This window comes from Phyllobates terribilis, unplaced genomic scaffold, assembly GCF_046119375.1.
Source record: "Phyllobates terribilis strain yellow unplaced genomic scaffold, ASM4611937v1 Scaffold_11__3_contigs__length_659146591, whole genome shotgun sequence".
NCBI classification, from domain to species: domain Eukaryota; kingdom Metazoa; phylum Chordata; class Amphibia; order Anura; family Dendrobatidae; genus Phyllobates; species Phyllobates terribilis.
This window is the reverse complement of record NW_027362771.1, coordinates 83,277,904-83,296,061: the sequence shown is the minus strand read 5'-3', so window position 1 is coordinate 83,296,061 and position 18,158 is coordinate 83,277,904.

Here is an 18,158-nt window from a genome sequence, read left to right as displayed (position 1 = left end):
TTGTACCGGGGATCTAACAGTGTGGCAACCCAGTAGTCAGGATTATTTCTAATTCTCACAATTCGAGGGTCATGTTGCAGGTAGTGCAGCAAGAAGGCACTTGTGTGTTGCGCATCCAGGAGCACCAAGTCCCTGTTGTGTTGGTGGCGAGGTAACAATCATGCTTCCTTCCTCTGTCCTCTCCCCCCAACCTCGCACAACAGAAATGTGATCAAGGTCTCCCTCATCTGATGAGTCTTCCATCAGTTCGTCCTCCACTTCTTCCTGGGCTCCTGCACCTTCCTCACTAGTTTGGCTGCTACCATGCGCCCTGGTAAAACCATCTCCCCCACCCTCACATGCCTGCCGCCTTGGTGCTGCCGACCGTCTGGACCTTGCAGATGTTAGCCCTTCCGCATACAACTCCTCCTCCTCTACTTCCTCCACCTCCTCTTGTGCCACCACCTGACTCCGAATTCTGTTTAACATGTGCTCCAGCATGTAAATCACCGGAATAGTCATGCTGATAATGGCATCGTCAGCACTAAACATCTTCGTCGCCATTTCAAAACTGTGCAGAAGGGTGCATAGGTCCCTGATCTGAGACCACTCCTCCAGCGTGATTTGCGCCACCTCCGGATCTCGTTGGCCCAGGCTATACGTCAGAACGTATTGCACCGGGGCTTGTTGGTGCTGCCACAGTCGCTGCAACATGTGCAGAGTTGAATTCCACCGGGTAGGCACATCGCATTTTAGCTGGTGAAGTGGCAGGCCCAACGACTTCTGTAGAGATGTAAGTCGCTGAGCTGCGGGATGCGAACGGCGGAAGTGAGCACACAGCGACCGTGCCCTCTGCAGAAGCCATCTAGTCTGGGATAGTGGGCTAAAAATTGCTGGACAACCAGGTTCAACACGTGATCCATACAAGGCACGTGTGTGACATTGCCCCGGCGAAGGGCCGCACCCAGGTTTGCAGCATTGTCGCACACGGCCTTCCCTGGTTTCAGGTCCAGTGGAGACAACCATTCATGAAATTGGTTCTCCAGAGCTGACCACAACTCCTCAGCTGTGTGACTCACATTTCCCAGACATTTCAAAGTAAAAACCGCCTGATGACGTTGAGCCCTACTGCTAGCATAGTAAGGAGGCGTGCAGGATCCCTTCTGCACAGTTAGAAAGCTTGTGGCATGACCAGACAGGCTTTGGGTGCAGGTGGAAGACCGAGAGGAGGTTGAGGAGGCAGAAGCAGTGGAGGAACTTTGACATAAAGAGGATTGACGCACAACTCATGGGGACGGCAAGACTTGGACAGCAGCCCCTTGTCCTGCTGTCGCCATAGTTACCCAGTGCCCAGTCAGCGACATGTAACGCCCCTGTCCATGCCTACTCGTCCAAGTGTCTGTGGTGAAATGCACCCTGTCACACACAGAGTTTCTCAAAGAAGCGGTGATGTTGTGTGCGACATGCTGGTGGAGCGCAGGCACACCTTTCTTTGAGAAGTAGTGCCGACTGGGCATCTGGTACTGGGGCACTGCGACGGACATAAGGTCTCGAAAATCCTCTGTGTCCACCAGGCCGAAAGGCAGCATTTCTGTAGCCAAGAGCTTGCAGATGGTGAAATTCAACCTCTTAGCTTTCTCATGGCTAGGAGGAAATGGTCTTTTACTTGTCCACATCTGAGGGACCGAGGGCTGGCTATTGTGCTTAGACGGGGTTGATAAGGGTGTCCCCGGCAAACTGCCGGTCTGTGAGGAAGATGCAGGCGGACATGTTAGGTTGCCTTGATCCAAAGGTGGTGCTATCGATGTCGGACAGCGCTCAACACCAGCTGGTGTTACCACCTCCAAAGAAAATGATGACCTGCCAATCACGCTGGCTGTTGCGGGTAAAGAGGTGGCAGGTCTGCGCCCCAAAACAGGTGTGACTGCTGTCCCCCCTGTCACAGAGGATGAAGAGGCCGCGGATGCACAAGATATGGCAGACGGTGGTTGGCCCGGCCGGCTAGGCCGCATTGTAGCACACTGAGCTTCCCACTGCAACTTATGCTTCATGTCCATGTGCCGGTTCATGCATGAAGTACTCAAACTATGTATTTTTTGGCCTCTACTTAGCTTTTGCTGACAAATGTTACAGATAACACGAGTTGGGTCATCTTTATCGATCTGAAAAAATGCCCAGGCTATGCAAGGCTTAGCACCCATGCGACCTGAAGAGCCACCACGACTTGTGGTGAGAGGCAGAGTTGTGTTTGAGGATGCAGTTGTTGACGTGCTTCCAGTACTACGTCTCTGTCCAGGAAGGCGCAACCTGACCTCGTCGTCACTAGCATCTTCCTCCACCTCCTCTGCTGACCTCATCTCTTGGCTGACTGTGGGTTGACAGTAAGTGGGATCTCCAACCTCATCATCATCACCCTGTGCGTTATCACACCCGTCGTCCTCAGAGCCAACCTGTTCCTGCCCTGACAAAAAACTAAAGTTGTTGCTCCAATCAGGTATTTGAGTCTCATCATCGTCTTCCTCATTGTCTCCACCAACAGGAGTTACAGTTTGGGAATGAGGGTCTACATTATGGTCAGAACCTTCTGCGTCTGGTCCTGGATCCGATTCATAAAGATTCTGGGCATCAGTGCAGATCATTTCCTCGTCTGGATTCACAGAAGCGCTGGAGTCGACCTCTGATTCCCAGGCTATAGTATGAGTAAACAGCTCTGCAGACTCAACCATCTGTTCTAACTCATACTCAGACGGGCAGCTGGAGATTTGGGAGCTGTGAGGAAGCAAGTGCGATTGGGGTGACACCTTTGAGGACTGGAGTATTTGTGATGTTGAAGTTGATGTGGAGGAGAGCCCACTTAAAGGAGCACTTGATATCCGTTGAAGCACCTGCTGTTTTTGTGCCTCATCTGGAATTTGTAGCGATTGGCGTGGCCGTAAGAAAGGGATCTTATCACATTGTCCGCTAAAAGAAGTAGACATTTTAGTTTGGCTGGAAGATGGTCTTTCTTCTGCAGATGTTACTGTTGCTTTAACACCTACCCCACGGACACAACCTTTTTTCCCCTTCCCAACACGCCTATTCCCCTTTCCACCAGCAGCAGGCCTTTTTCCACTCATTTTGGTGGTTAACTAATTCACAACTCTGGAGTTGTTTGCACAAAAAAACAATGGATGGGAACCGAGCAGAGCTGAGTGGCCAAACTGTGGTATTAGGCCAAAACTATTGGCTGGGTTAGATGCAGAAAAAAATTATATTCAATTTGCAACCTGATGGAGGTCAGTATAGATGGACTAATAGAGAAAGTCCCACACACAGCTAGAAGCCCAAATATTTTTTCAGAGGTAGATGCAGAAAAAAAATATATTCAGTTTGCATCCTGATGGAGGTCAGTATAGATGGACTAATAGAGAAAGTCCCACACACTGCTAGAAGGCCAAATATTTTTTCAGAGCTAGATGCAGACAAAAAATTATTTTTAATTTGCAACCTGATGGAGCTCAGTATAGATGGACTAATAGAGAAAGTCCCACACACTGCTAGAAGGCCAAATATTTTTTCAGAGCTGGATGCAGATAAAAATTATTTTTAATTTGCAACCTGATGGAGGTCAGTATAGATGGACTAATAGAGAAAGTCCCACACGCTGCTAGAAGGCCAAATATTTTTTCAGAGCTGGATGCAGATAAAAATTATTTTTAATTTGCAACCTGATGGAAGTCAGTATAGATGGACTAATAGAGAAAGTCCTACACACTGCTAGAAGGCCAAATATTTTTTCAGAGCTAGATGAAGAAAAAAATTATATTCAGTTTGCAACCTGATGGAGGTCAGTATAGATGGACTAATAGAACAAGTCCCACACACAGCTAGAAGCCCAAATATTTTTTCAGAGGTAGATGAAGATAAAAATTATTTTTAATTTGCAACCTGATGGAGGTCAGTATAGATGGACTAATAGAGAAAGTCCCACACACTGCTAGAAGGCCAAATATTTTTTCAGAGCTAGATGCAGACAAAAAATTATTTTCAGTTTGCAACCTGATGGAGGTCAGTATAGATGGACTAATAGAACAAGTCCCACACACAGCTAGAAGCCCAAATATTTTTTCAGAGGTAGATGCAGAAAAAAATTATATTCAGTTTGCAACCTGATGGAGGTCTGTATAGATGGATTAATAGAACAAGTCCCACACACAGCTAGAAGCCCAATATTTTTTCAGAGGTAGATGCAGAAAAAAAATATATTCAGTTTGCAACCTGATGGAGGTCAGTATAGATGGACTAATAGAACAAGTCCCACACACTGCTAGAAGCCCAAATATTTTTTCAGAGGTAGATGCAGAAAAAAATTATATTCAGTTTGCAACCTGATGGAGGTCTGTATAGATGGATTAACAGAACAAGTCCCACACACAGCTAGAAGCCCAATATTTTTTCAGAGGTAGATGCAGAAAAAAAATATATTCAGTTTGCAACCTGATGGAGGTCAGTATAGATGGACTAATAGAGAAAGTCCCACACACTGTTAGAAGGCCAAATATTTTTTCAGAGCTAGATGCAGAAAAAAATTATATTCAGTTTGCAACCTGATGGAGGTCAGTATAGATGGACTAATAGAACAAGTCCCACACACTGCTAGAAGCCCAAATATTTTTTCAGAGCTAGATGCAGAAAAAAAATATATTCAATTTGCAACCTGATGGAGGTCAGTATAGATGGACTAATAGAATAATGCTATGCCCAAAAGATTTTACTTCACTAGGTGCAGTAAAAAAATTGGTATTCTATACAGAGGTGGTATATCTTGCAACACAGATAGGCTACTCCAATGACTAACACACTCTGCAATAGGCCAAAAAGGATTAGCTTTGCTAGATTCAGCCAAATGCTGTGAAAAAAACTTGCACAGCACTGGCACAGACCTGCCTGGCAAAAACTGATAGGAACTGATGTAACCTAGTCCTGAAAAGGACTGCAATTACAATTAGTCTTTACTCCCACAATCTATCTATTTAAGAGCACAGACCTGCCTGATAAAAGTCGTAGGAAATGCTGTAACCTAGTCCTTAAAAGGACTGCAATCACAACTATTCCCTACTCCCAAGCTATCTGTAGATTTTTGCGAAAATTGGCTTGAAATTAACAAGGTATAGCGCACACAGCAACAGCGGTGCCGTCTAACACGCAGCTGCAGCAGTGAGAAAATGGTGGCGACGGGGAAAATGGCTTGGTCTTATAGGGCAAGGACATGTGACATACACTGCCAATGACACATGCCCTTGCTTGTGTGAAAAAAGCACTTCGCTCCGTGTGTGCGCTGCTGATAGGGTGACAGATTGCACCTCCCCACTGTAAATGCGGGAAAGAGAAAAAAAAATGGAGATCTTCATTATTCCTGCAGAGATCCACCCCCTGCCCCTCCCCCCACCCCGCTGTACACTCAAACTGCGTATTAACATTAATTTTCATCATTACTGAGAAAAAATCCAGTTATGATTTTGGTGCACGAACAGTTATCGAACATAACCTCGAACAGCCGAATTTTTCTCAAATCGTTCGTGTTCGCCGAACGGCTCGAACACCGCCCAAAACAGCTCGAATTTGAGATTGGCGAACAGTTCGAGTAGAACAACGCTCATCTCTAGTGAGTACCAACCCACTTACAATTAGTGGAGAATGTGGGCAAGATTCCAGGAAAACGTGCACCTGCCACAGAGATCGGTGGATGTCCTGGGTAAAGGCCGCCAGCCAGCCAGAGATGTCCGGCACCATGAAAGAGCCACTCAAACACCTGCTGCAAAGCCAACAACAGCAGCACCGGCAGCACTTGCAGAGCCAGCAGAGCCTGCAACAGCAGCACCGGGAGCAGCAACAGATGCAGCAAGAGACTAATAAACTCCTGATGCAGCAGATTCAGCAGCAACAACGGCAGATGGAACTTCTAGCGGGGAAAGTTCGCAGCAGAGAGGCCGTCCCTCCCTCAACTCCAGGTAATGATTCACACGTCAGGAAGATGGTAAGAAGAGCATTGCAAAAGATTACTCCGGGTGATGATGTCGAGGTCCTAACGTTCTTTGGGAGGGTGGCGGAGCGGGAGAGATTGCCTCCAGAGCAGTGGGCGGAGGTGCTGGTGCCATATTTAATGGGCCAGCCTCAGAAAGCCCATTATGACTTGTTTGGCCCTGCAGGATGCAAAGGAGTGCGCCAAATTAAAAACAGAAATTTTGGCGCGCTTGGGAGTGACTCTTACTGTTAGGGTGCAACGGGTGCACCACTGGGCCTATTGCAGTGACAAACCTCCCAGGTCCCAAATGTTCGACCTCCTACACTTGGTTCAAAGTGGTTGTAACCTGAATCTTCCTCCCCAGTACAGATGGTGGAAAAGGTCATCATGGACAGGTTCATCCACTCCCTTCCAAAGTCGGTGCAAGCCTGGGTTGCCCAGGGAGATCCCCGTAAAAGCTGCTGAGTGAGTATCAACCCCCTTAAAGGAGTTTATACAAAATTTCTCCATTGCCAAAAACCATATCAATATGGAATCAGGATTGCTAAATCTTAGAGTAACATGAATCCTGATAATCCTTGGGATTAATAAGCCTCTTCCCCAAAAAATTCTTCCAGAGGATTGGAAAAGATGTTGTATCACTAGACTTTGACGCACGTCTACATGATTTTCTATTACAGGTAAAGTCAATTACAGTATTAAAATCTCCTACAATCAAAATCGGATATTGCAGGTTTTCACTTTCTTCATAGTGAAGCTCAGATTTATATGGGAGAGGAATACAGGTGTTTGCAATTTCTAACCTTATGTTGTTAATTTTACATTTCAACAGTTTATATATATATATATATATATATATATATATATATATGTTTATTTATATATATATATCTTACTTCTACCCTGTGTAATACATACTTATATTTACACCCCTTTGAACAAGAATAAAGACCCTCGTGAGTTGATATTATGTACAGCATGATATACATGTACTTGACAACCCACTTTTAGCTACTTTCTTGAATCACTATCTGAATGTGTCTTTTGAAGACATATCAGAGACATCAGATCTCTTCTCATCCAAGCAAAGAAATACCATTTCAACTTATCTTAAACCCTTCTAACATTAAATTAGATAACTTTCACCATATTAAAATAATAATTAAGTTAAAATATCCCTCCTCTTCTGATACCTCCCCCACTCCACCTTCCACTTCACCCCTTCAAGCCATCTCCCACTGTTAGCTCCCCAACTACACGTTAGGCCGGGTCACACAAGTGTTGATTCTCTCATGTGAGAGAATTGGATCATTTATGCTAATGACACTAGGCCCAAGTTCTGACCAGAGTTTGAGCCGAGTGTCAGTTTACTGGGACAATCATATTACAGGTGCGGAGAAGATGGAGAACTTCGTTTCTCCAACTTTTCCATCGTCTGTGTCTGCATAAATCAAACTGCACTGGGATGAAATCCAAGTCTGGGCCAAGGTTTTACACGCACCCATAGACTTGTATGGGTGCATGTGATCCGATTTGCTGAGCCACTCTCAGCGTGCTGCAATTGTTTTCCCATGCCGAATCGTCATAAGCAAAAAAATTTCAGATCTGCACTGCCCCATAGTATAATATTGGGCTGAGTGCTATCTGATAAAACATCAGAGAGCACTCTACTATGTCATACAGCAGTGTGAACGAGCCCTTAGAGAACTCCTCAACCAGACATCCACCCACCCTCCAACTAACCTGCCTTAAATAAATGAATCTTCCATAATCAATTGTAAGGGAGAATATCTCTCTATTTACATCTCAAAACCCTTAGATTAGCCACTGACACAGAATTTAAGAAAACAAATAGTAAGATATTGTATGGTAATTCAATAGTGTATTAAATAATGTTTAAGTGCATTTATAAAATGACCCTAAAAATTCTTTATTAGATGTAGATATTTGAGTCTTAAAAGAAGTAGCAATAAGATCTTATTAATACGTATTTTGTCTCAAGCTCTGTTTGCAGTTATGAGGAAATGGAAGGTAAAAGAACAACCTGAATTAAATTAATTGATAAGCGAAAAAAGAGAAAGTGGTCTACGATAATAAAAATCAGACAACTGTTTATGAGCATATCTGGGAAGAATGGACAGGTGTAGAGCAATGCTAGTTATGGGGTGAAGGGTTTTCCTTGTATCCTCCTCTTCAGTTTGGGGGTGCAGGTGGGGTTTGTTTTGATTCAAGGGAGGAGGGATGATGGAATAATATGGAAGGGTTAATATTTGTTCCATTTTGTTTTTCTTAAACAGATGATTGAAGAGTATGGATATTTATTGTATATTAGAGAATATAAATAAATGTTATATGTGAAGTGCTATAACTGCATTAAAATAAATGAGATTATTGCAACATATTACTATTTAATAAACTATTTGTAATCTTTAAGAAAAAAAAGCAGCAAGGAGGGGAATTTTATATGCATTTGTTGGAAATGTGTTTTTTGAGTATAAATGGTGCAAGATAAAAGATCTTCACCCTGAGGCTTCGGCCCCCATAATCAGTGCAGGAGAGAAACTGCTATGCAAAACCATGAATCTGCAACAACAGTAGTGGATTTTCTGTTTCCCATTTTGCTACTATGAATAATAATGGTACATACCCTCAAAATGGTACTTACCACACTAAAGAAATAGAGGCTACATACACATGCATCTCACTAAATTAGAATATTATCAAAAAGTTTATTTATTTCAGTTCTTCAATACAAAAAGTGAAACTCAAATATTATATAGAGTCAGTACAAGCAGAGTGATCTATTTCAAGTGTTTATTTCTGTTAATATTGATGATTATGGCTAACAGCCAATGAAAACACAAGCGTCATTATCTCAGTAAATTAGAATACTTTAGAACAACAGCTTGAAAAATATTTTTAAAATCTGAAATGTTGGCCTACTGAAATGTATGTTCAGTAAATGCACTCAATACTTGGTCAGGGCTCCTTTTGCATCAATTACTGCATCAATGCGGCGTGGCATGGAGGCGATCAGCCTGTGGCACTGCTGATGTGTTATGGAAGCCCAGGTTGCTTTGATAGCAGCCTTCAGCTCGTCTGCATTGTTGGGTCTGGTGTCTCTCATCTTCCTCTAGACAATACCCAATAGATTCTCTATGGGGTTAAGGTCAGGCGAGTTTACTGGCCAATCAAGCACAGTGATACTGTTGGTTTTAAACCAGGTATTGGTATTTTTGGCAGTGTGGACAGGTGCCAAGTCCTGCTGGAGAATGAAATTTCCATCTCCAAAAAGCTTGTCAGCAGAGGGAAGCATGAAGTGCTCTAAAATTTCCTGGTAGACGGCTGCACTGACTTTGGCCTGGAAAAAACACAGTGGACCTACACCAGCAGATGACATGACTCCCCAAACCATCACTGATTGTGGAAACTTCACACTAGACCTCAAGCAGCTTGGATTGTGGCCTCTCCACTCTTCCTCCAGACTCTGGGACCTTGATTTCCAAATGAAAATTGGAACTCTGGGACCTTGTGGGGTGTGTCAATGACTGCCTTCTGGACATCTGTCAAGTCAGAAGTCTTCCCCATGATTGTGGAGCCTACTGAAACAGACTAAGGGACTTTTTAAACGCTTAGGAAGCCTTTGGAGGTGTTTTTTGTTAATTATTCTAATTTACTGAGACAATGACTTTTGTGTTTTCATTGGCTGTAAGCCATAGTCATCAACATTAACAGAAATAAACACTTGAAATAGAAAGGGTGCTTCTACTCAATACTGAGCCAAGGGTCTGAATTCTTATGACCATGTGATATTTCAGGGGTTTTTTTTAATAAATTTGCAAAAATTTCTACATTTCTGTTTTTTTTCAGTCAAGATGGGATGCAGAGTGTACGTTAATGAGAAAAAAATGAACTTTTTAGAATTTACCAAATGGCTGCAATGAAACAAAGAGTGAAAAATTTAAAGGGGTCTGAATACTTTCTGTACCCACTGTATGCCCACATACTGTCCCTCTCCAAAATATTCCCCCGTACATTGCCCGATTGAATGAAGGAACCCCCACCACAATTGTGCCCCCTTTGACAATTGTCAACCTCATTATGTGCCCTCACTGTAACATTAGTCCCTTCCTTCCTCATCTACAATGATATAATTAATTTAATCTTTGGCTCCTTGACTTACTATTGGCTGTGCCATCTCTTCTCCTCTGAGGTGTTTGGGTGCCGACAATAGTGTGATGACGTCAGCAGCGTGCTGACCTCATCATGCCGCTGCATGTCAAGGCTGGGACTGACAAGCGCTGTTTTAGCCTAGTCCCGATGACAGTGTTCAAATATGTTTGCGTCTGAAACATTTGAATATAAGAAGGTGGGAGCTTCATATCCTGGACGGCTCCATGGGCTGCAGCAAAACTTTGGTGGGCTGCATGCGGTACATGTGCTGTTTGTTGTGCAGGTCTGTTCTAAAACAACACTACATTGTATAACACCTGCACCAGATTGTGCAGTTACCTCAGCCGGGAGCCTAGCGGCAGTCACAGTCGGACTCCCTATAGAGAAGGTAGAGAGGATTTATTACCATCTCTGGCTTTTCAATTACTGTGATAGATGTTAGAAATGCATTGGGGAAATATTGGCTCATTTTGAAGCAAGACCTAGTCCTTTCCAAATGTACTACACCAGTCCCTTCCACCACCTATAGAAGGGCGATGAACCTGAGGGACTAGCTGGTACTTAGTTACCATAAAGATCCTGGACCAGAGAAAGCCTTCAGCTCAAAAGGCCCCAGATGGGGCTTCTATCCATGCAAGAACTGTGCGGCCTGTGTAAATCTGGTGCGGTGTACATCCTTCCCATCAAGTGATGGTCATAAGGAGTTTAAAATCACACAGCATACATCTTGCAATACAGAAGGCGTAATCAACCACGCCCTGTGTCCATGTGGCCTCATCTATGTGGGTCTTACTTTTCGCCAACTGAGAGTGCGTGTGAGGGAGCACGTGCAAGATATTAAGAATGCATCAGAATCTCTTGCCGATACTGTATTGAAGCCTATCCCAAGGCATTTCAAGTTAAAGCATGGGTGTGATGCTAGCCTCCTCCAAATTCGGGGTATTGACCGGATATTAATTGACTAGGGGGGGGGGGATTGGAGACAGACCGTTGGTGGATTATGAAAATTGATTGCATATACCCCAAAGGCCTCAACAAGGTCCTCAGTTTTGTCCCTTTCTTGTAATATGCTATTGTGTTTAGGTTTTACTTATGTTTTATGCTGTTTATAACTTCTCACTTTTTTATTTACATGCAGGGTATCCAGTATTTTTGTACACTCTACTGTGAGGCTGTGTGCCCACGTAGCGTTTTTCAAGCGTTTATGCTGCGGAATTTCCGCAGCGGAAACGCTTGTAAAACGCTAGGTAATCCGAACCCCATGGTCCCCAAGGGGATTCCGCATGTTCTATGCACATGCTGCGGATTTTTCCGCAGCGTTTATGCTACGTACAAAAATCCGCAGCATGTCATTTAATTTTGCAGAAGCGCAGCGGAACTCCCGCCATTGACTTGCATTGAGACGCATAGAAACCGCAACTGTACATTTGTACAAGCGGCTTCTATGTGTCTCTATGTGCGGATGGTACCCAGTTCTGGAGGAGAGGAGACTCTCCTCCAGACCTGGGTACCATTGTACCTGTAAAAAAAGAATAAAATAACAAATAAAGTTATATTCACCTGTCCGGCGTCTTCTCTCTGAATGCCGGCATCGCTTGAGGACCTGCGGTGACGTCACAGTCATGTGACCGCAAGCCCTTCACCGCTCTGTCTCGCGATATGCCGGCAGCCGGGAACCAGCCAGGAAGCAGCGCTGCAGCCACGCCGGGCATCGGGGGTGAGTATAGCTTTATTTGTTTTAATTTTTACGGTTCACACTGTATAAATCCATGCTGTTTGCATGGATTTATACAGTGTGACCTAGTTGTCAAGCACTTTCCAAGTGATGCTATCGCCTGGAAAGTGCTTGTCAATCTGCATGCGGAAACGCATGTGAACCCGCATGTGGATCCGCATGTATTCTGCAGGAAAAACGCATGCACAATCTGCATGCGTTTTTTTCTGCCAGGGAGATGCAGAAATGCTGCAGAAATTTTCTGCTTCATTTCTGCATCGTGGGCACATAGCCTGAGACAGATGCTGGACCACCACTCACTTGGAGGATCTTCTTCTCCCTTCCCTCCCTCCCTTTTTCTGCCCCCCTCGGGGACCGGGTGCCTGATCGTCCTTGCGGGCCAGCGCTCCACGCGTCTCCCTTTTTATGGATATGTACTCACCTTTCAGCAGCATCCCGCCCTGCTGCTCTCTCTTTTTTGGACCTGTATATTACAATTGGTATTTTTTTGTGCGGTGTGCCACTAATTGATTCCATCCGCTATAAGCATTTTTTATAAAATATTTTACTCACTATTGTTATTCATCGGCTTTTACTCTTTGTTTATTGTTGCATTAAATCTGTGATTTTGGATGCACAAAAAAGGGCACTTTAAGATGCACTTTCTGTGTCACACTGACATGTCAGTATTCCTATCACTTGTATATTTTTTATTTTATTTTTTCGATTCCTCTTGCCCATTGTGGCTTTTAATTTTCTGATTTTTTATTTTTTTAATGCACGGGCACTTTATTGTACATTTTCCATTATACTGATGTCAGTAGCTATGTTACTATATAACACATGTCTATGCTCACTCGTATGTGAAGGGCACACATACATTTGTATTGTGACATTAACTATCTCTTCATACTATTGTTATTTATTATATTTATTTTACCTGTGATTGGTCTCACTAGTAGTGATGGGCGAGCGTGGTTTGTTAACCCTTTCGGCGAGCATGCTCGGGTGCTCGCCCAGTATCTTCAGCATGCTGAGGTGTTATGTTTGAGTTATTGTGTGTGCATGATTTGCGACTGACAGCTTTAATACATGTGTAGAAAGCCTAACAAACAGGCATTCCTCACATGTGTTAAAGCTGTCAAACAGTCGCAAATCATGCACACACAGTGACTCAAACATGATATTCAAGTACACTGAAGATGCTCGGAAAACACCCGAGCATGCTCATAAATCTCGAGTAACGAACGTGCTCGCTCATCACTACTCACTAGTGTAACACTTTCACGTAACATATGTGGTTTTTCACGTTGCTGTGATTCTGGTTGCCATTGGATGGATCCGACATCTGCACCACATGGGCTTGGTCACGAAATAATAATAAAAAATATTCACACAATTCGTGCACTCTCTGTTTATTATTGTTTCCATGTTTTCATTCACTTGTCACATCTTCATTTTTTCTTCCTTTTCCCTTTCCCTTCCCTCCCCTCTTTTTTGCCACCATTAGTTTTGCACATTTATGCACAATTTATAACTTTGTTCTGTTGATACTCATGGTATTCCCATATTCTCTGTACCATATTGGGTACATATTATATTATATTGTCTCATGACTCTCTCTATATATACTCCTTTATATTTAATAATGATACTTTGGGTATTACTTGGTGGATATTATACTTTATACACATATGTTGTATATAATTCTCACAATATGATGTCTATATTTTCCTGATTGTGTGTTTTCATATATTATTTTCCCTCTTTTATCTACATCTTTGTATCTTTGTGTATATATATATAGTGGTCCAAAAGTAGGTGGACAGAAAATAATAACATTTATTTTGATTTATATATAAAATTATATTTACTAACACAAGCAACATTGACAATTACATTTTATTCTGAACAATAACACAAAAGCCCTTAAATGTTATCAACGCAGGGGCTCAAACTGTTTTCCATTACAATTTGCACAGCTTTGAAGTCGCCTCTTGCGCTTCAACAAACTTTTTTGCACAAGTCTCTTTGGGTATTAATTTCTTGAAGTGCATCTCTTATGTCATTTTTCAAGTCACTGACACTTTTTGGTTTTCGACTATAAACTTTGTCCTTGAGTACTCCCCAAAAGAAAAAATCCATTGGGGTCAAGTCTGGTGAACGTACCGGCCAATCAAGTGGGCCTCTTCAGCCAATCCATTTATTAGGAAATGTTTCATCAAGATACTTGCGGACTACTCTTGAATAATGTGGAGGGGCCCCAACTTGTTGAAAATAGACTTTTTTTTTCAAAGAGTCTGTGAGGAATGAAAAGTGGAATCTGATTGGTTGCTAAGGGCAACTGAGCCAGTTTTACTTTACATCATGTTTGATAAATCTCTCCCTTCATAACCTTATTACACTTTCTGTCCACCTACTTTCGGACCACCCTGTATATATATATATATATATATATATATATATATATATATATATATATAATATAACCGGGGATGCATCCCTCTGTCTGAAGCCTCGATAGACTGCGCATGCGCGACGCACAGTCTGGCTTCAGACAGAATCATGCATCCAGCCGTTACAGGTAACAGGAGGTGTATGGCGCCGGAGATCGCGGTATGCGTAGACACTGAACGCATACCGCGGAGACCGGGGGCAGGAGTGAGGCGTCGGATCGGCGCGTGCACATAGCGCTATCCTTTGCCATTTTACTGAACACACATTTACAGTGTGTCTTCAGCAAAATGGCGCCGGACAGCGCAGTGCCCCGGCGCTGCTCTCCCCCCCGGCCTCCGGCAGAAGAGGACGCAGCAGCGCTGGAGCACAGAGAACAAACGTGAGTATAACTCTTTATTTTTTTTTGTATGTGTGTACAGTGTGAAATGGATGAGGGGGCCACACATATCAGGATTGTGGGGTGAGGGGACCATGCATATACCAGGATTGTGGGGTGAGGGGTATCACGCATACCAGGATTGGGGATGAGGGGAGCCACGCATACTGGGATTGGGGATGAGGGGAGCCACGCATACCGGGATTGGGGATGAGGGGTGCCACGCATACCGGGATTGGGGATGAGGGGTGCCACGCATACCGGGATTGGGGATGAGGGGTGCCACGCATACCGGGATTGGGGATGAGGGGTGCCACGCATACCGGGATTGGGGATGAGGGGTGCCACGCATGCCGGGATTGGGGATGAGGGGTGCCACGCATACCGGGATTCGGATGAGGGGCCATGCATACCAGGATAGGGATGAGGAGTGCCATGCATGCCAGGATAGGATGGTGTGGACAGGATGGGGGCAGCACAAATACCAGGAGGGGGGCAGCACATACCACACATACCAGCATGGGAGACCATATACCAATAAAAATGCTCGCCACCCGGGCATAGAACGGCTTCAATAGCTAGTATATATATATACATAGAAAGTCATGATTAACTTACACCAGGTATGGGCCGGTAATGTTCTCCGCAATTTCTTTCTCTCCCTCTAAGTATGTCTGCATCTCTTGGCATCCTGATGATTGTGCACATTCTGCCAGCCGGCAAGAAGCACCTGGTTGCCATGAATACGTGTCCCTATGACGCGGCACTTCGGGCCCTCCTTACTGACGTGTCAGCGGGAGGCGGGCACCTGCTGCGTTGGACACTGACTCCCTGGCTTCCGGCGCTGACTTCCGCCACTGGAAGCGCCGCTGTACCCCCGCTACAGGTGCCAAAATACTTTGGATATATATACCCCCTGCCTGTCACCCATACACAATCGCCCCCTGGAGAAGCAGGACTTGAAACGCGCGTCAGGGCTGCTTTCATGCCATCCACAGGTTGTAACTAGGCTGTACTCTCATTTTATGTGGGACCATAACTTTCTATATGTGTCACTGTGTATTACTCTCACTAGAAGATATACTTATGTTGTGACATCTGTGTCATAGGCATGATTCTTCTCCTTATTTGGATATTAGCAACTTGTACTGTATAACTAGTTCCTGCTGTGCACTCGTACTTTATATGCTTTACTTGTGATCTGGACTCTGATACATTCTTTTCCAGTTGCTCTATGTCTTATCCCTAATTTAGTGTATCATTAACCTTTGTGCATGGGATGCAGTAAGTATGTTAATGAATCAATTGAACGTATTTATTGATTTTTCTCTGCCTCCCTTGGGACGAATCATGCCTTAATAACACTTGTTGATTATTCCTTCTTTATAGACACTTAACTGTATGTATATATATATATATATATATATATATATATATATATATATATATATATATATATATAAAGTTATAAATATATATTTTTACATGATGAAATGGTATTCCTACTTATGGAGGGAATTGGATTGTAATGTATTCCCAATTAAACACCTGAGATTGGGAAGGAGGTGGAGACCTGTTGAGGGTTCCTCCTCTGACCTATTAATCTCATTCCATGGATGAACCTAGGAATAGGGAATTCCATGGAAGGGTGTTTGGGTTATGTAATAAATATTATCCCTCAGCTCATTGAGGCTGAATGCCCACGTAGCGTTTTTCAAGCGTTTATGCTGCGGAATTTCCGCAGCGTAAACGCTTGTTAAACGCTAGGTAATCCGCACCCCATGGTCCCCAAGGGGATTCCGCATGTTCTATGCACATGCTGCGGATTTTTCCGCAGCGTTTATGCTGCGTACAAAAATCCGCAGCATGTCATTTAATTTTGCGGAAGCGCAGCGGAACTCCCGCCATTGACTTGCATTGAGACGCATAGAAACCGCGACTGTACATTTCTACAAGCGGCTTCTATGCGTCTCTATGTGCGGATGGTACCCAGTTCTGGAGGAGAGGAGACTCTCCTCCAGACCTGGGTACCATTGTACCTGTAAAAAAAGAATAAAATAACAAATAAAGTTATATTCACCTGTCCGGCGTCTTCTCTCTGAATGCCGGCATCGCTTGAGGACCTGCGGTGACGTCACAGTCATGTGACCGCAGGCCCTTCACCGCTCTGTCTCGCGATATGCCGGCAGCCGGGAACCAGCCAGGAAGCAGCGCTGCAGCCACGCCGGCCATCGGGGGTGAGTATAGCTTTATTTGCTTTAATTTTTACGGTTTACACTATATAAATCCATGCTGGTTGCATGGATTTATACAGTGTGACCTAGTTGTCAAGCACTTTCCAAGTGATGCTATCGCCTGGAAAGCGCTTGTCAATCTGCATGCGGAAACGCATGTGAATCCGCATGTGGATCCGCATGTATTCTGCAGGAGAAACGCATGCACAATCTGCATGCGTTTTTTCTGCCAGGGAGATGCAGAAATGCTGCAGAAATTTTCTGCTTCATTTCTGCATCGTGGGCACATAGCCTAATGGACACAGGAATCACTATTTGAATACTGTCATTGCATGCAAATATATTGGGAAACTGCTAACAGAATGTTGTCCCTAATAATGAGAAATAGTGCGCTTTTATTATAAATAGGGGATAAGAGAAATCATTAAAGCACATACGTTGTTTACATTTGAAGAAAAGCTTTTGGTGGGGCTTGCCAATTTAAAAGATGGCGATCGTAGCAATAGAAGTGTAATGCGCATGCCCGGGGTGGACCAGGTTTGCCCCGATCATGTGACGAGATAATGGGGATTTCCTGGGAGACATGCGCAGATGGGATTTTGAGACGCCGAGGACAGCGTGGAGGAAGTAGGAAACGTGGTCATGCATGATTGCTGCAGTGTGAGTCGCAACCTCAAATATATTATGATTTATAATGTACACCTGGCACTGATAAATACTAATCAAAGCACTTATCACTTTATGAGAGTTATGGATACTGTAATTGATGATAATAATATATCTGTCTAAAATTTTATCACTATGTATGTAACTGAATAATATTTTGTGATATGCACTACTGCACTTTTCTTATGTAATCATGGTTTTGTATCAATTAATTATAATTATGGAATCACTGTTTGTAACTATATATATTGCACTATATGCACTTGAACTCTGCTTGAGAAAGGTTCTGTGAACCGAAACGTTGCCTTTGGGCTCATTAAAGTCCATTTTTCTATAATATTTTTGGAGTGCTGCCTCTTGATATTCTTTCTTTCTATATATATATATATATATATATATATATATATATATATATATATATATATATATACTGTATATATATATATATATATATATATATACATATATGTATACACAGGGTGGGCCATTTATATGGATTCACCTAAATTAAATGGGAATGGTTGGTGATATCAACTTTCTGTTTGTGGCACATTA